General features: G+C 41.5%; 1 long non-coding RNA gene across 1 annotated transcript; it reads left to right on the top strand.

Annotated features, from left to right (window-relative positions):
- Positions 1 to 4,765: 4,765 nt before the first annotated feature.
- On the top strand, positions 4,766 to 12,051 carry LOC121548440. Its single transcript, XR_005996650.2, has 2 exons — positions 4,766 to 5,065; positions 11,659 to 12,051. It is a non-coding gene; the product is annotated as an uncharacterized LOC121548440 (long non-coding RNA).
- The last annotated feature ends 818 nt before the right edge of the window (positions 12,052 to 12,869 follow it).

Genomic DNA, 12,869 nt, shown 5'->3' on the forward strand with positions numbered 1-12,869 from the left:
TCTGACATTTTGAAAAAAGCCTCATTCAGATATGAACTGAATGACTCACTACATCCTCATTAAATTGTGTAGTTTTATCTTGCATGGAATGACATTTTAAAAATGTTCTTGACAAAATGTGCCTGATTAAATGGTACTGGTTTATTCAGATTTATTGAACAATGATCTCCCCTTGATAACACAATGCCCTATTACTCTAAAGCTCAGAGGGAAGATACTGTAGTTGTTTGGCTGTGAAAACCACACAAAATAAAGATAAAATAAAATTATATATGCTTATATTTGTCCTGTTACACACAAGTGTGTAATGCAAATGTGTTTATTGCATATCTGAACTCCCCCTGAGACACTGCAGGAAGTGTGGTCGTGGCCAAGGTCACCATTGTCCTACACCCCTGGAGCAATTAGGGGTTAAGTGCCTTGCTCAAGGGCACAGCGATAGATTGTTCACCTTGTCGGCTCAAGTATTCAAACCAGCGACTTTTCGGTTACTGGCCCAATACTCTAACCTCTAGGCTACCTGCCGAAAGATGACTATTCCACTCTCCGTGTAACCACGGCATCCTCAAATTACAGTAACAACCTTTGCAATTCCCTCTTTGATGATGATTGTTTGCACAACATTTGTGGCCTGTGCACCCTCTCCAGTACACACTTATAAAAAATAGTTCTTCAAGGGTTCTTTGGTAAGGGTGATGGTTCTATGTTGAACCATAATGACTCAAATAACCCTTTGAGCCCTTCAATGGTTCTTTGCAGTTCAGAAAAGGGTTCTTTCCTCTTTCTGTGATAATTAAAATGTAGGGGCGGTGGGTCATTATTTAATATTTTGTGGCGTGGTTTGCACACAGCTTTTTTTGTGCAACCGTAAGTGTCATTCCAGTTTCTCTAATGTGTTGTCTTATACCATTAAATGTTGAACAGGACTACAGCCAGAAATTGTGTATCGTGAAAGACTCACGGAAGGCCTGGTGTCATTTGAGAACTGTTGTCTAAATCAGTGGTTCTCAAACCTCTCCCTGGGGACTCTGAGCAGCTCCATGTAAATGATCTATTCCAGAGCTAGCACACCAGATTAATCAACTAACACTATAAAAACAACAATGGAATTTTAATTTAAGAGAAAACAATATAATATGGCTAACCAGAATAAATACCCCTGTATGGTTTTCAAAAGGTTATTTGTAGAACTATTGAGATTCTCCATAAAGGTTATATACAAAAAAAGAAAAAGGTTATTTATAGTACCAGAAAAGGGTTGTAATGATTTTTTGTGCTATATAGAAACTTTTTTTAATGGTTCTTTATAGAACCTTTAAAAACGAGTTCTATATAGCACCTAAAAGGGTTCATATATATATTTTTTTATTTATTTAACCTTTATTTTAACCAGGTAAGCCAGTTGATAATAAGTTCTCATTTACAACTGCGACCTGACCAAGATAAAGCAAAGTATATCAAAAAAATATTTCAAAAACACATGAGTAAAGTGTGATGTGTAAAAGTGGCCGTCTCTGTCTGTTTCCCCACCCAATCGGAGGACCTAGTCCTATTCCTCACGCCCTGCCTGTGTTGCTGGCCAAGCTTCATCCTGTTCACGAATCACAATGAAAAGGAAAGTCTGCCACTCACTGAAAAACAGCTCAGGAACATTTTGGTTGCTTTTTTCCTCTAATGCTGGTTGCCATGGAAATAGATATGTGCCAAACAAAGGACAGAGGGAGAGGGAGAGAGAAAAAGAGAAACAGGAAGGAAAGGAGATAGCTTAACAACTCACGTGACGTGTGTGTGTGGTTCGTTTTGCATCTAGTAGAAGATTTATTCAGGTGTGATGGAGTAATTGTGTTTATTTTTAAGCCATCAAGACACCTGTAAATCTGTGTGAAACGTCTTGGACTTTTGATTGGTTTGATTTATTGGTGTTTAATTGGCTACTTTTATGTGTGTGTTCAAGAAGAAGAGAGAGGAGGGGAGAGAAAGATATATATATATATATATATATATATATATAGAGAGAGAGAGAGAGAGAGAGAGAGAGAGAGAGAGAGAGAGAGAGAGAGAGAGAGAGAGAGAGAGAAGAGAGAGAGAGAGAGAGAGACCATGTGTTTGTGTGGGTTTTACGTGGGTGTCCTGACAGATTGGATGACTACGCTCTTGGTGGTGCATGGTTGTTTGCAATTAAACTAGTCTTCTCTCATGTGGTGAGCTATTCTGCATAAGGGACTTAATCTATCATCACCCTGTCAGTATTATTTGATATTACTACGAACTATGAATAGGCATAGTATTGAAAAGTGTTTTTCTCTGAAACATTCAAGGAGTATATCGCCTAGTCCAGTCAAACTGAAGGCTAAATGAATGTTCGTATCGCCTACAATCATATCACCCACTACAGTCAAGTTTGATACTGATATTTTTTTGCACTGCACCACTACATAAATGAAATTACGTTACATATTTTTGTTTTTTTCACACTTTCTTTTCGAGAGCTGGTGCTGCTGGAGTGTGGGGTGAACAGTAGGAGAACACTAATGAGAGTTTCAGGGAGACCAAGGTACCGAGCGAAGGAGGAGAAACGGAATAGAAATTGGCCAATAAATTATTCCCTCCATTTTCTAAATGAAGAGCAGAGCACTAAGTGGTCAAGCAGCACTGTGGGTGGGCTGAAGTGAGGACAGACTGACACCTGGACTCAACAGGAGAAACACTGGGGAGTCGGCGGCTCATAGTCACAATGGGGCCAGTTGGAGGGAGTAATCTACTCATGCACAATGTTTTTTTTTTAATTACCAAATTGGACTGCCAGTGGTTTTCTTTTCATTTGCCACAGGACCTCAGGCTGCCGTTATACCCAAAGAGATCAAATCAATCTGATTCTCAGTTAGGTCCTAATCTCAGTTAACCCAGAACTAAAATATTGCGTAATTTGGTCAGATACGTCTCGTCTGTCCACAAGAGATTAGTTAGGACCTAAATGAAGGTCATGGTTCTGCAGCATGCATTGCCAGGTTGGAGAGCATTATCCTTGTTTGAGGTTTTACACCCTACCAAAGAAAAGGTCATTAGCTGATGGGGGCAGTTACCTGGAAGAGAGGCACCTGTTGGCTGGAGAGATAGAAATAGATAGATAGAGAGCGAGAGAGAGAGAGAGATAATACATGAGCAGATGCTCGCTCTCATGCAGCACAGGGAATTACCCATATGCCTAAACAAACCCAGTCCATCGCAGACAGGTGTGTGTGTTGTAGCACTGATACCGAGTACAGACATCTGTTCCAGTGACCTTTGAACCCCAGCTCTGTTTTCATGGCAGGTAGCAAAGCCCTTATCATCTCCTGAGAACTCTGAGTGGCTGATTAGAACCATCGGGGAGCATGATTAACCATGATGTATAAACACGATGTGAGCCACTCCCCCTGGTCCAGGCTTTTTATTGTTGTCTCATTAAGCACTCTTTATACACAGGGATTAGAATAGAATCACACCCTTACAGAGAAGATGATGGTATGGACTGGTATTGTAGAAATACTACACCAATATCATTATAACCAGAATGTTTCAGTAATAATGTTTCATACATTAAAGAATATCTAGATCTGTGATATATGCTAATGTCTTTTCCTCAACTACAGTATGTCAGACCCTAACATTTAGTGCCACACAATAAAAAAGCTAGTATATTATATTGAAGTCATTAGTATAATGCTCGACAAACTATATTTTTGTGCTCTCTTCATAAGATATATTTCCATATGCGCAATTTCTACCCACCAAGACAAGCACATTTCTTTGGACAATATACACATTTCAGGTGTTCATTCAATCAGAAAAAACTTTACATGTTTTGAGTAGATAATACTGTTAAAAGCAGCACATTGACATTTGAAAAGATCTCTTGCTTTGTGAAACATTATGAAACGACTAAATGCCAGTTACAGGCTCTTCGCTGCTGTCTTGGATAAAAGAGAGGAAATACGCATGTAAAAAGCCCAATTTGAGATGAATACAGAGAACAATTAGCCTCCATGCGTTCTTCCTGAGGGGGGAGACACTGTGCTTAAATACAAGCTGTTTCTTTGAAAGGCTGAGGTGGTGATCTCCAGCGGAAAATGGAGGCGATGTTCTGTATACTGTAGTCCACACACAGTGGGACAAAGTAAGAGCAGATCAGCCAGATGTAGTCAGGCAAGCACGCTGGTAGGGTACTATACAGCTACTTGTTTAACAGGTCAGGAATACAGTGAGACTCCTTTTCAATGGTCAACATGAACAGAATAGTGTGTGTCTTATTTGAACAATAAAATGCCTTGTGAATAATACATATAGTGACTTTTATCACATCAAAAAGGAATTACATGATTTGTCATAATCATCCATACAGTTGCTAATTTCCCTATGATTATCAAGGCATTAAGATTATAGATGCATTCTTAATGCATTAAGGGGTTAATTGGAGGTGTTGCCAATTGGATTTTCACAATGCATGCAAAAAATGTGGGAGGGGTTTAACCAGATCTAGTCCCAACAGGCAACAGCTGTGATATCTTTCTCTCTAATATGAACAGGTATATAGTATCTTGCATATTCATACATATCTGTTGAATGGCTGGTTGGAAGATTGGCTGGATTTGTGGTGTGCCCTTTAAAAAAAAAAAGTATTCAGGGACTTTCAAATTCTGTCTCCTCGATTGTGACGTCACCTATGTTCAGAATATTGACAGGCCACCTGTCGGGCGAGCTGCTCTTTAAAGCCGCAGGACTGAAACAACGCTAGACTTCTCTCTCTACACATGGCAACGAGACGGGCCGTCATCTTTCTTCCTCAACAGATAGCAAGAGAGTAAGCGACAAATAAACGGAGGAACAAAGATAGAGTTTGACAGGTAGACAGAGAAAGAGTAGGAGAGAGAGAGATGGAAGTGCTATAGGTTGGCGCTAATTCATGATGTGCAGTTTATACCATCTGAACATGATAGTCCTTCTCAGCTAACCAGTGATGCGTGAGGCATCAGCAACCAGGGAGGTTTGAAGGAAGAAATGCACGCTGTGTCTAAGTACTCTGAAGGTAAGATACTTGTATTTACTTTGTGTGTGTGTGTGTGTGTGAGAGAGAGTGCGTGTTGGGGTCCGGGTGAAAGGAGAGAGGATGCCGGACAGTGCAACAGGTAGGCTACAGCAAGCAAAAACCAAGCACTCACGGCTTTTTCCTCCACGGACACAGCAAGCTACTTGGGCTACATTCGTCGGTCATTGGTAAAGAGTCCCCGATTGAAATAGATTTATTGTAGGCTAGGTACAGTTAATATATTTCCAATAAACTATGACCTTTTGAACCGTAGACTACATCGTATATTTACTCACGATTCCTAGGATTAGGATTGAGCAACCGTAGTGCGTCGCTATTACATTTTAGTCATTTTAGCAAAACGGATTTGCAGTTAGACGTTTTTACAAATAATTATCTGCTACTTTGCTTTCCGATAAGTAGGCTATATGTAACCATTGCCATTTCTGATAGATAGCATTTATCATTGCTTTATGCTACTTCCGATATATAAAACCCTCCGTAACACACGCACAGCACTATCATCTCCGGTTCAGCACCACCGACGTGGACAGCTCCTTTCGCGTTGTGTTGGTTTTAATCCGTCTGTTAGATGCCCACTGTAAATGATCCACGGCAAACACAACAAAACTAGTAGTTATATTTTCTATAAATCATATTTGCATAACAATTGCAGGTTAATGAGTATGTCTGTTCATTGTTCCTGTTTAACCAATTGAAGTGGCAGAATAGGGCACCTGTACTTATTGATGCATTATGTTAAACTGGTTGAGTAGCATATAATATGAGCAATCATGTTTAACAAACAGGTTGGTTAAATGCATTCAGTTGGTTTGATGTAGATACTTGGAACAAACCAGTATCCATAAACGTAGAAATGAACCAAACCAATTCACGCTAGGAGTCAATCTTTGATGGCTGATTGTTTGTGGAGAAAGGATTTATCATATTGATGCCTCTGGCCCCCTCAAGGCTAAACAGATATGTGCAAGCAGGGATGCAGCTGCCAGGAGAACATCATGCGAAATTCAGTCTCAGCTCTAACCTTGAAGAGGGCAATCTGCTTCTGAAAGAGCAGCTCTTTTGAAACGCCACAGGGTACAGAAAACACACACACACACAAACAGGTCTAAGTGTATTTGTATGTGTTGTGTGTGGGTGTGTGTCTGAGAGTGAGTGCATGCGTGCATGTGTGTGTATGTGGGTGTGTATGAGAGAATGGATGCCATTTAAAGAGAGACATCTGAAGTGCAGTCCCAGCAGTTAATGCCCGAGTGGCCGGTTTGTATGTGGGTCCCCATGGAGCCCAGGGGAGGAGCCCCAGCATCTGAACTGTCCTTTCATCAGCCTGTCAGGGCAGGGAGCTGGTCACCCACACTGAGAAAGAGCACCCAGACTCCTCATCACCACACGACTCAGATATATATAGAGAAAGAAGAAATCCACAACAGCCGAGATGAGAGGAGACAGGAAAGAACCGCTGATCAGAGGAAGGGAGAGCAAACATTCACTCCCAATTCACTAATCTTTCTACGCTCCACTAAAAACAAACCTGTTTAATGTCAGCTTTCAAAGGATAATAGAATATGAATAATAGAATATGAAGTGAATCATATGTCTAAGCATATCCATCCCTGTTGGTTTGTGACGATAGATCTTTCACACTGCTTTTGGTATCTTAGAATACATTTCCATGGTTTCGCTGAAGCAGAAGGGAAGGAGAGAAAGTGTGAACAGTATCTATGGAGAAGGAGGCGAGGTGGCAGTGTGGATGGATGGTAGAAGACTGTAATACAGTCAGTGGGGTGGTTAACATGTAGTCTGAGCTGGAGCTCAGTCCTAATGTAATGCAGAGGAGTGGGGAATGAACGTGGCAGATCTGAGGCCAGATGGATGAGTTGAAAGTCAGTCAGTGTGGCTGTGTGCCCAGAGAGAGTCCCCAAACCTCTCAGAGGACCACATATTCACTTACTGACATGAACACCATGGCCCTAACCCCCCAGCCGCTGTCTCTAACCAACACACTAATTCCCTGCATCCATACACCATACTATTACCACTCACATATCTCTCTTATGACTGACTACATTACCTATTATGACTACCCCAACCCCCACCCTTTTCTACACACTTACCCCCACCATCACCTCCAACCACTCTCCCCCCACACCTTGATCACCCGCAATCTATCACCCTGCACCCACCTCTAACCTTCATAACCCCCCCACCATCCATGCCGTCCCTACCCCATCTGCAACAGCAACCTCCACTTCAATCCCAGAATCCCACCCCACCACTACTTTGATATACCTCCAGTGATGTTATTGCAGTTCTCGGTGAGTAAAGTAACGTTCCCTATACTTTCAATGCATTCTTCCGCAAAAGGTGGGTTAACGGCGATGCTGCATGTTTATCCTCCACTACACCGCTGTATACATCCATCCCTGCCTCCCCTCCCTCCATCCCCCAGTGCCTTGCTTTCCCTACAATTTGTTTTATTACAGTAACTAGAGGGCTGTGCTTTGGAAATCAGTCCAGAGTCCCTGAGCTCCTCTTCTTCACGTCCATCAAAGTGTAAAAAATCCACTCTGAAATACATCTGGCACAGAAAGAATCTTACACTAGACGGGGAATCGTACTCTATAACGAGGTAAAACGATTGTGAGAGCGTGCAGTGCACACTAACTAAGTCACCATAGAGCACATCCATTGGAGAGGGGTTGGAGGGGAGGGGGACACTGCCCCCAGTCTCCTCCCCTGCTGAGGTATGGCTGTGGGTGGTGAGTCACCAGGCTCCAGCTGGCCTACTGTCTGTGGCAGCAGCAGCTCTGGTGCAGGAGTGGAGATAGATCACTGCCCTACACATGAACAGGGTCACTGATAGCACAGCACCTGACATGAAATTACACACTAAATGCAATGAAACATGGAGAATACAGAATAAATACAGCGGACAGTTGCAGTCGGTTTACACCTAATGTGATATTTTACTGTCATTTGGTTTGATCATACACAAGCAAAATGTTATTTCGGTTAGTGTCTCCTAAAAATGGGATCAAACTGCCGTTCCTTTTTTGAGGTGATGGACAATTGTAATCTAATATGTATTGACCCAAAGGTGTTTTTATTTGATTTGCTGGGTAATTGATAAGGGAAAGTACAGTCTGGATAGCCTTAGGATGTAGTGGATTTGATTTTACTGCACCGCATGTCAGCAGCTGTAAGGTAAGATTTAATATTATCACTTACAGGATTTCTTCCATTGTGCAAAATTCAGTTTCTAGCCACAGCTTTTTACAAGAAAGAAGCCCCACATTTAGAGCTTGTTTCCAAAGGCACCCCATTGGCCCATAAGACTACCGTTTAAGACAAAACAAAATCAATATACACAATGATAAAAAATCAATTTAGATAAGGTTCATTCTTAATTCAATACTAGGGAGGCTCTCTAGGTAGTAGGATATGTACAGTGTTGTTGGGAAGCACTCCATGTAGATGAGCTACTGTAGGAAATCATTCAATTGCAATTACAGCAACAGTTAGTGTGCACTGCACGCTCTCCCAAACGCTTTTTCTCGTTATAGAGTACGATTCCCTGTCTAGTGTAAGATTCTTTCTGTGCCAGATGTATTTCAGAGTGGATTTTTTACACTTTGACGGGCGTGAAGAAGACGAGCTCAGGGACTCTGGACTGATTTCCAAAGCGCAGCCCTCTCGTTACTGTAATAAAACAAATTGTTCATGTAACTCGACAGAGAGACCTCGGGGGAGACATCATGCTTGGGTAGTAAAGAGAAGCTGAGCTGTGCTCCAGTCATAGCAGACACTCGATCATGTGCTGTCTCTACTGCTCTGATACCTCCTCAGATCTGCTGACAGGCTGCAGGCAGCTATTCTATTATTACATACAATAAGCAACAACAACGCCTACTGTATTTCATGTTCCCCTGCCACTGTAATGTTAGTCTGTCAGATTGAAACAAACTGCATTCCAAATCGAATTGAACTGTTATTTTGAGCCATTTGCTGTCACTCGCGTAAAGATGATGCCTCTGGGAACAGAGTGAGAGCCATAAGGGATTATTTAGTGGTGGATGGGAAGGGGGCTGTCTTGGCTCCTGATTCCCAGTCTACTCCTGACAGGTATTCCCTCTCATCAGCTTCTTAATGTGAGATCAATAGGGAAGCTCCCACCAGTGTGTGTGTGTGTGTGTGTACCTGCATGCATGCGAGTGCCTGTTTGTTTGTTCATCTGTTTGTGCGTTTCTGTGTGTGTGTGTTTGTGCATGCACATCATACAGTATGTATGTACGTGTGTGTGTTGTTATTGGAGATAGGGGAGGGGCTGTCTGTCTCCATAAGTCTCTCCACTAATCAAAGCCGCTCCACGCCTGTGGAGAGACAGAACTAATGAAACGAGGGGTGAATAAAAAGCCATTTAAGAAATTCCTGCCATGTTCCCTGCTGACAGGGCTGGGTGATGAGATGTTATAATGGAGTTATAAGGTGAGGCCAGAGAGCTGCCCTAAGGGCATGATTATTCTCACTCAGAGGTATTGAATTAAATTCCCCCTCATTTCAGTCTGGTTCTGGAAAACTGGAATGGTTATTTTATTTTTTTTACACCTGATTGTTTGGCCTAAGGGAGTCTGTTTTATCTTTCTCCCCCATGCCAGGTGCATGCTGGTCTAATTTGTCAGTGTTACTTAGAATCAGAATGTTTCCAACGGGACTGTCTAGACATTGTGATTTTAAATTTAAAGACATATATACTGTATCTAGGTGTTTTTCCTCTGTTGTTCACCATTCTGCATCATATGTCGACAGGAGAACGTGAACTGTTCCGAGGTAGTGTGTTTTAGTCATGGGGTCAGGCCAAGACAGGAAGAAACATGTTTTTGTTGTTTGTTATTTTCTCATTTTATGAATCATAGTCTGCCATAATCACAGGCGCTCTAGTTGAACATTAGTTTCCATTCAAAGCGCACAAGGACAGAATTGGCCCTGGCCCCTCTTTGCCCGCTGTGTCGGTAATTGTATAGAGGACAGGCCTTCATTTGAGCTGGAGAGCATAATTCAGCCGGCTTTAATAATGCATTACCATTCCATGCTGCACCTATTATTTCTGCCAGGACTCCAGCAGAAATAAGAGGAACATATTCCAGCCCTTTTTCCTCATGAAGACCCCAAGTAAATATATAAATGGATGCAGAGGCAGGCTCTGCTATTTTGAAAGAGTCTCTCATATTCACACTAGCGGATGGCCCTATTATGGTTAATATAGATTTAATTGGGAAAACGTATTTGATCCAAGTCAATTTCACTCTCACAGTGGGACTCCTAATGTAATACATTACCCATGTTGGTGGCAAGTTACCCTTTCCTCCCCAGCCAAGTCTGCTCCCATTGAATGGAGCTGACTCCCATACAATGCTATCCAATTATGACCTCTGCTTTTGTTTGTGATAACCCAAGCAGTTCCTTATGCAAAATAAATGGGACTTGAATATAGGCTAATCAGGCCAGTTAGTACACTGCCAAGCCCGTCAGTGGAGGGTAATGACAAAAAGCTATTTAGAGGCTAATAATGATATATTCATTGATATAAGATGATGTGTTTGTGTAGGTGTTTGTCGTGTAGACAAAGGGGATGGAGAAGAGTGGAGAGACGGTCTAAGGCTAAGCAGTCACAATACCATTTCAAATTAAGCAGATTAGCCACAGTCCCAGTCCAGACTGTCTGTGTCAGAGGTGCTAGACACAGCTCTATACTACCTGCTAAGATCAGTGGCGAATCATTCATTTACCCAAGTGCCTTATTTCACATTGACTCGTTTACAATTCAAGGACCCAACTCCCTTTCAGCACCTTTTCAGCATCATCCAGACAGGTTGAACTGCCTTTGATGAGCAAGTTAATAATTTGACACTGAAAGATTGTGCTAGCTTCTACTACTCAGTATGTTCAGATTGTAAAACAGAATTGCTAAATATTCATTAGAGAGGATAGCGGGTGAAGTATCATGTCCTATTTGAACAGTTTATTTCTACTTCAATGCATCCAATCAAGAGATCTGATCGTGATTGAAGGTATCTTAGGAAAATGATGTGCATAAACACGGTCTATTGCACATTAGTTTCTCTGTGTCCCTCAGTGTCACTTGGACCATTGGTTTCACTATGCATTAAATGCAGTTTGAGCGTTTACAAGGACAGCCCCTCCATTGATGGGTTTTATTAGACTCGGAGTGCTGTGGCTATATTGACTGTGTCCTTCCTGAGCACTGAGAGTGGAGGGGGACACAGGTGACAGTGTCCGGAAATGAAGGAGAATATTATGGAGTTGGGAGACTCTGCCCACTCACTGGAAAGGGCATTGGGATTTTACACCATGACATTATTAACTTCTCCAAAACAGGGTTTGTAAGGGCACATGGAGCCTTACTGTACAATTCAAACAGTTTAGTAGCTATAACTGCAGTCTTGAATTTATTTGTCTTAATTTCCTAGTAATTAATACAGGTGGTAAATGAAATGTTACAATGTATCTGGCTGGCCCTGATCGAGCTTGTCATGTCTTTTTCTTTTCCATAGGGAGATGACACTGCGTTGTAATTCAGAGGGATGCCATACAAGCTGACCTTACAGAACGCTACAACAGAAACGGAGCCACAGCTCAAGGTGAAGAGTTCTGACTTTTGTGGTCCTGGACGCTATGGAAGACTAGTGATTTTGTTGTTGTAAATACAGCACCCAGACAACAAGTCATAGTCTACCTCAGTGTCCAGAACTCATGCATCAACGACTCCTCAAGCTTTTAGTAGAGACATATTCGAAGAACGGTTAGGAAGAGGGGACTCTTATTTTGAAATTGTGGGATGCACTGTAAACTATTGTCATTTCCTATGGCTTATGTGTACTTTGACATTTCATCACAAATTCACATAATGTATGTCTATTACCATTAAAGACCACTCACCATCTTGATTGAGAGGCGTCTTTTATTCTTCTTTTAAAATATAATGGCTTTTGTCAGTTCTGTGTTTTGGCTACATCTGATGTTAAAATGGACACATTTCGGCCATAGATCCTTCAGTCATCAGATGCTGATGAAGGCATAATGGCCAGCCGAAGTGGGTCCATTGTGAGTGTTGATATGGAATAAATACTCATACTTAATCCTCTTCGTTCCTATGTGGAACACAAGTTTTCCATGAGAGAGCGCCACTGCTGCCGATCTCCAGCCTTTTTGGGAATGGTATTCCATGACAGGCCATAGTCCTTCATCTCTTTCACCACGGTTCTTCTCAAGGTTTTCTGTCTAAATTAATAAATACTCAGCATGAATAAATACTCAAAGATTAATACTAGTGAACTTGGTAAGAGTTGAGCACGTCTTATTGAACTTTATATATCTGATATTACCAGTGTGAGCTGTGAACTACCATCCATGATCAGTAATGGAATTTATACATCTTAACAGAAAATGCAAATGTATTGAAATATTTTATAAAATAATGGATTATGTGTTGTGATTTTTTATTCGATCAAGTCTTATGAAATGTTAGCGTAGGTTCTTAACTTTTTCTTTAGTGTTACCAATCAGAAGGCTATTAACACTGTAATAACACAATGCACACACTCTGTTTACAGATGTCATTCCATAGCCCTTGAGTGGCAAATAGTAAGCAGTAAACCTTGAACAGATAAGCCTGTATAATTTCCCAGCAGTATAGCCTTGACAATTTAGTGAAATTCTAGACCTGTATAGAATTATAAATTCATTCGCCGCAAGGAAAGAAGAA

Source organism: Coregonus clupeaformis, unplaced genomic scaffold (genome assembly GCF_020615455.1).
Source record: "Coregonus clupeaformis isolate EN_2021a unplaced genomic scaffold, ASM2061545v1 scaf0385, whole genome shotgun sequence".
NCBI classification, from domain to species: domain Eukaryota; kingdom Metazoa; phylum Chordata; class Actinopteri; order Salmoniformes; family Salmonidae; genus Coregonus; species Coregonus clupeaformis.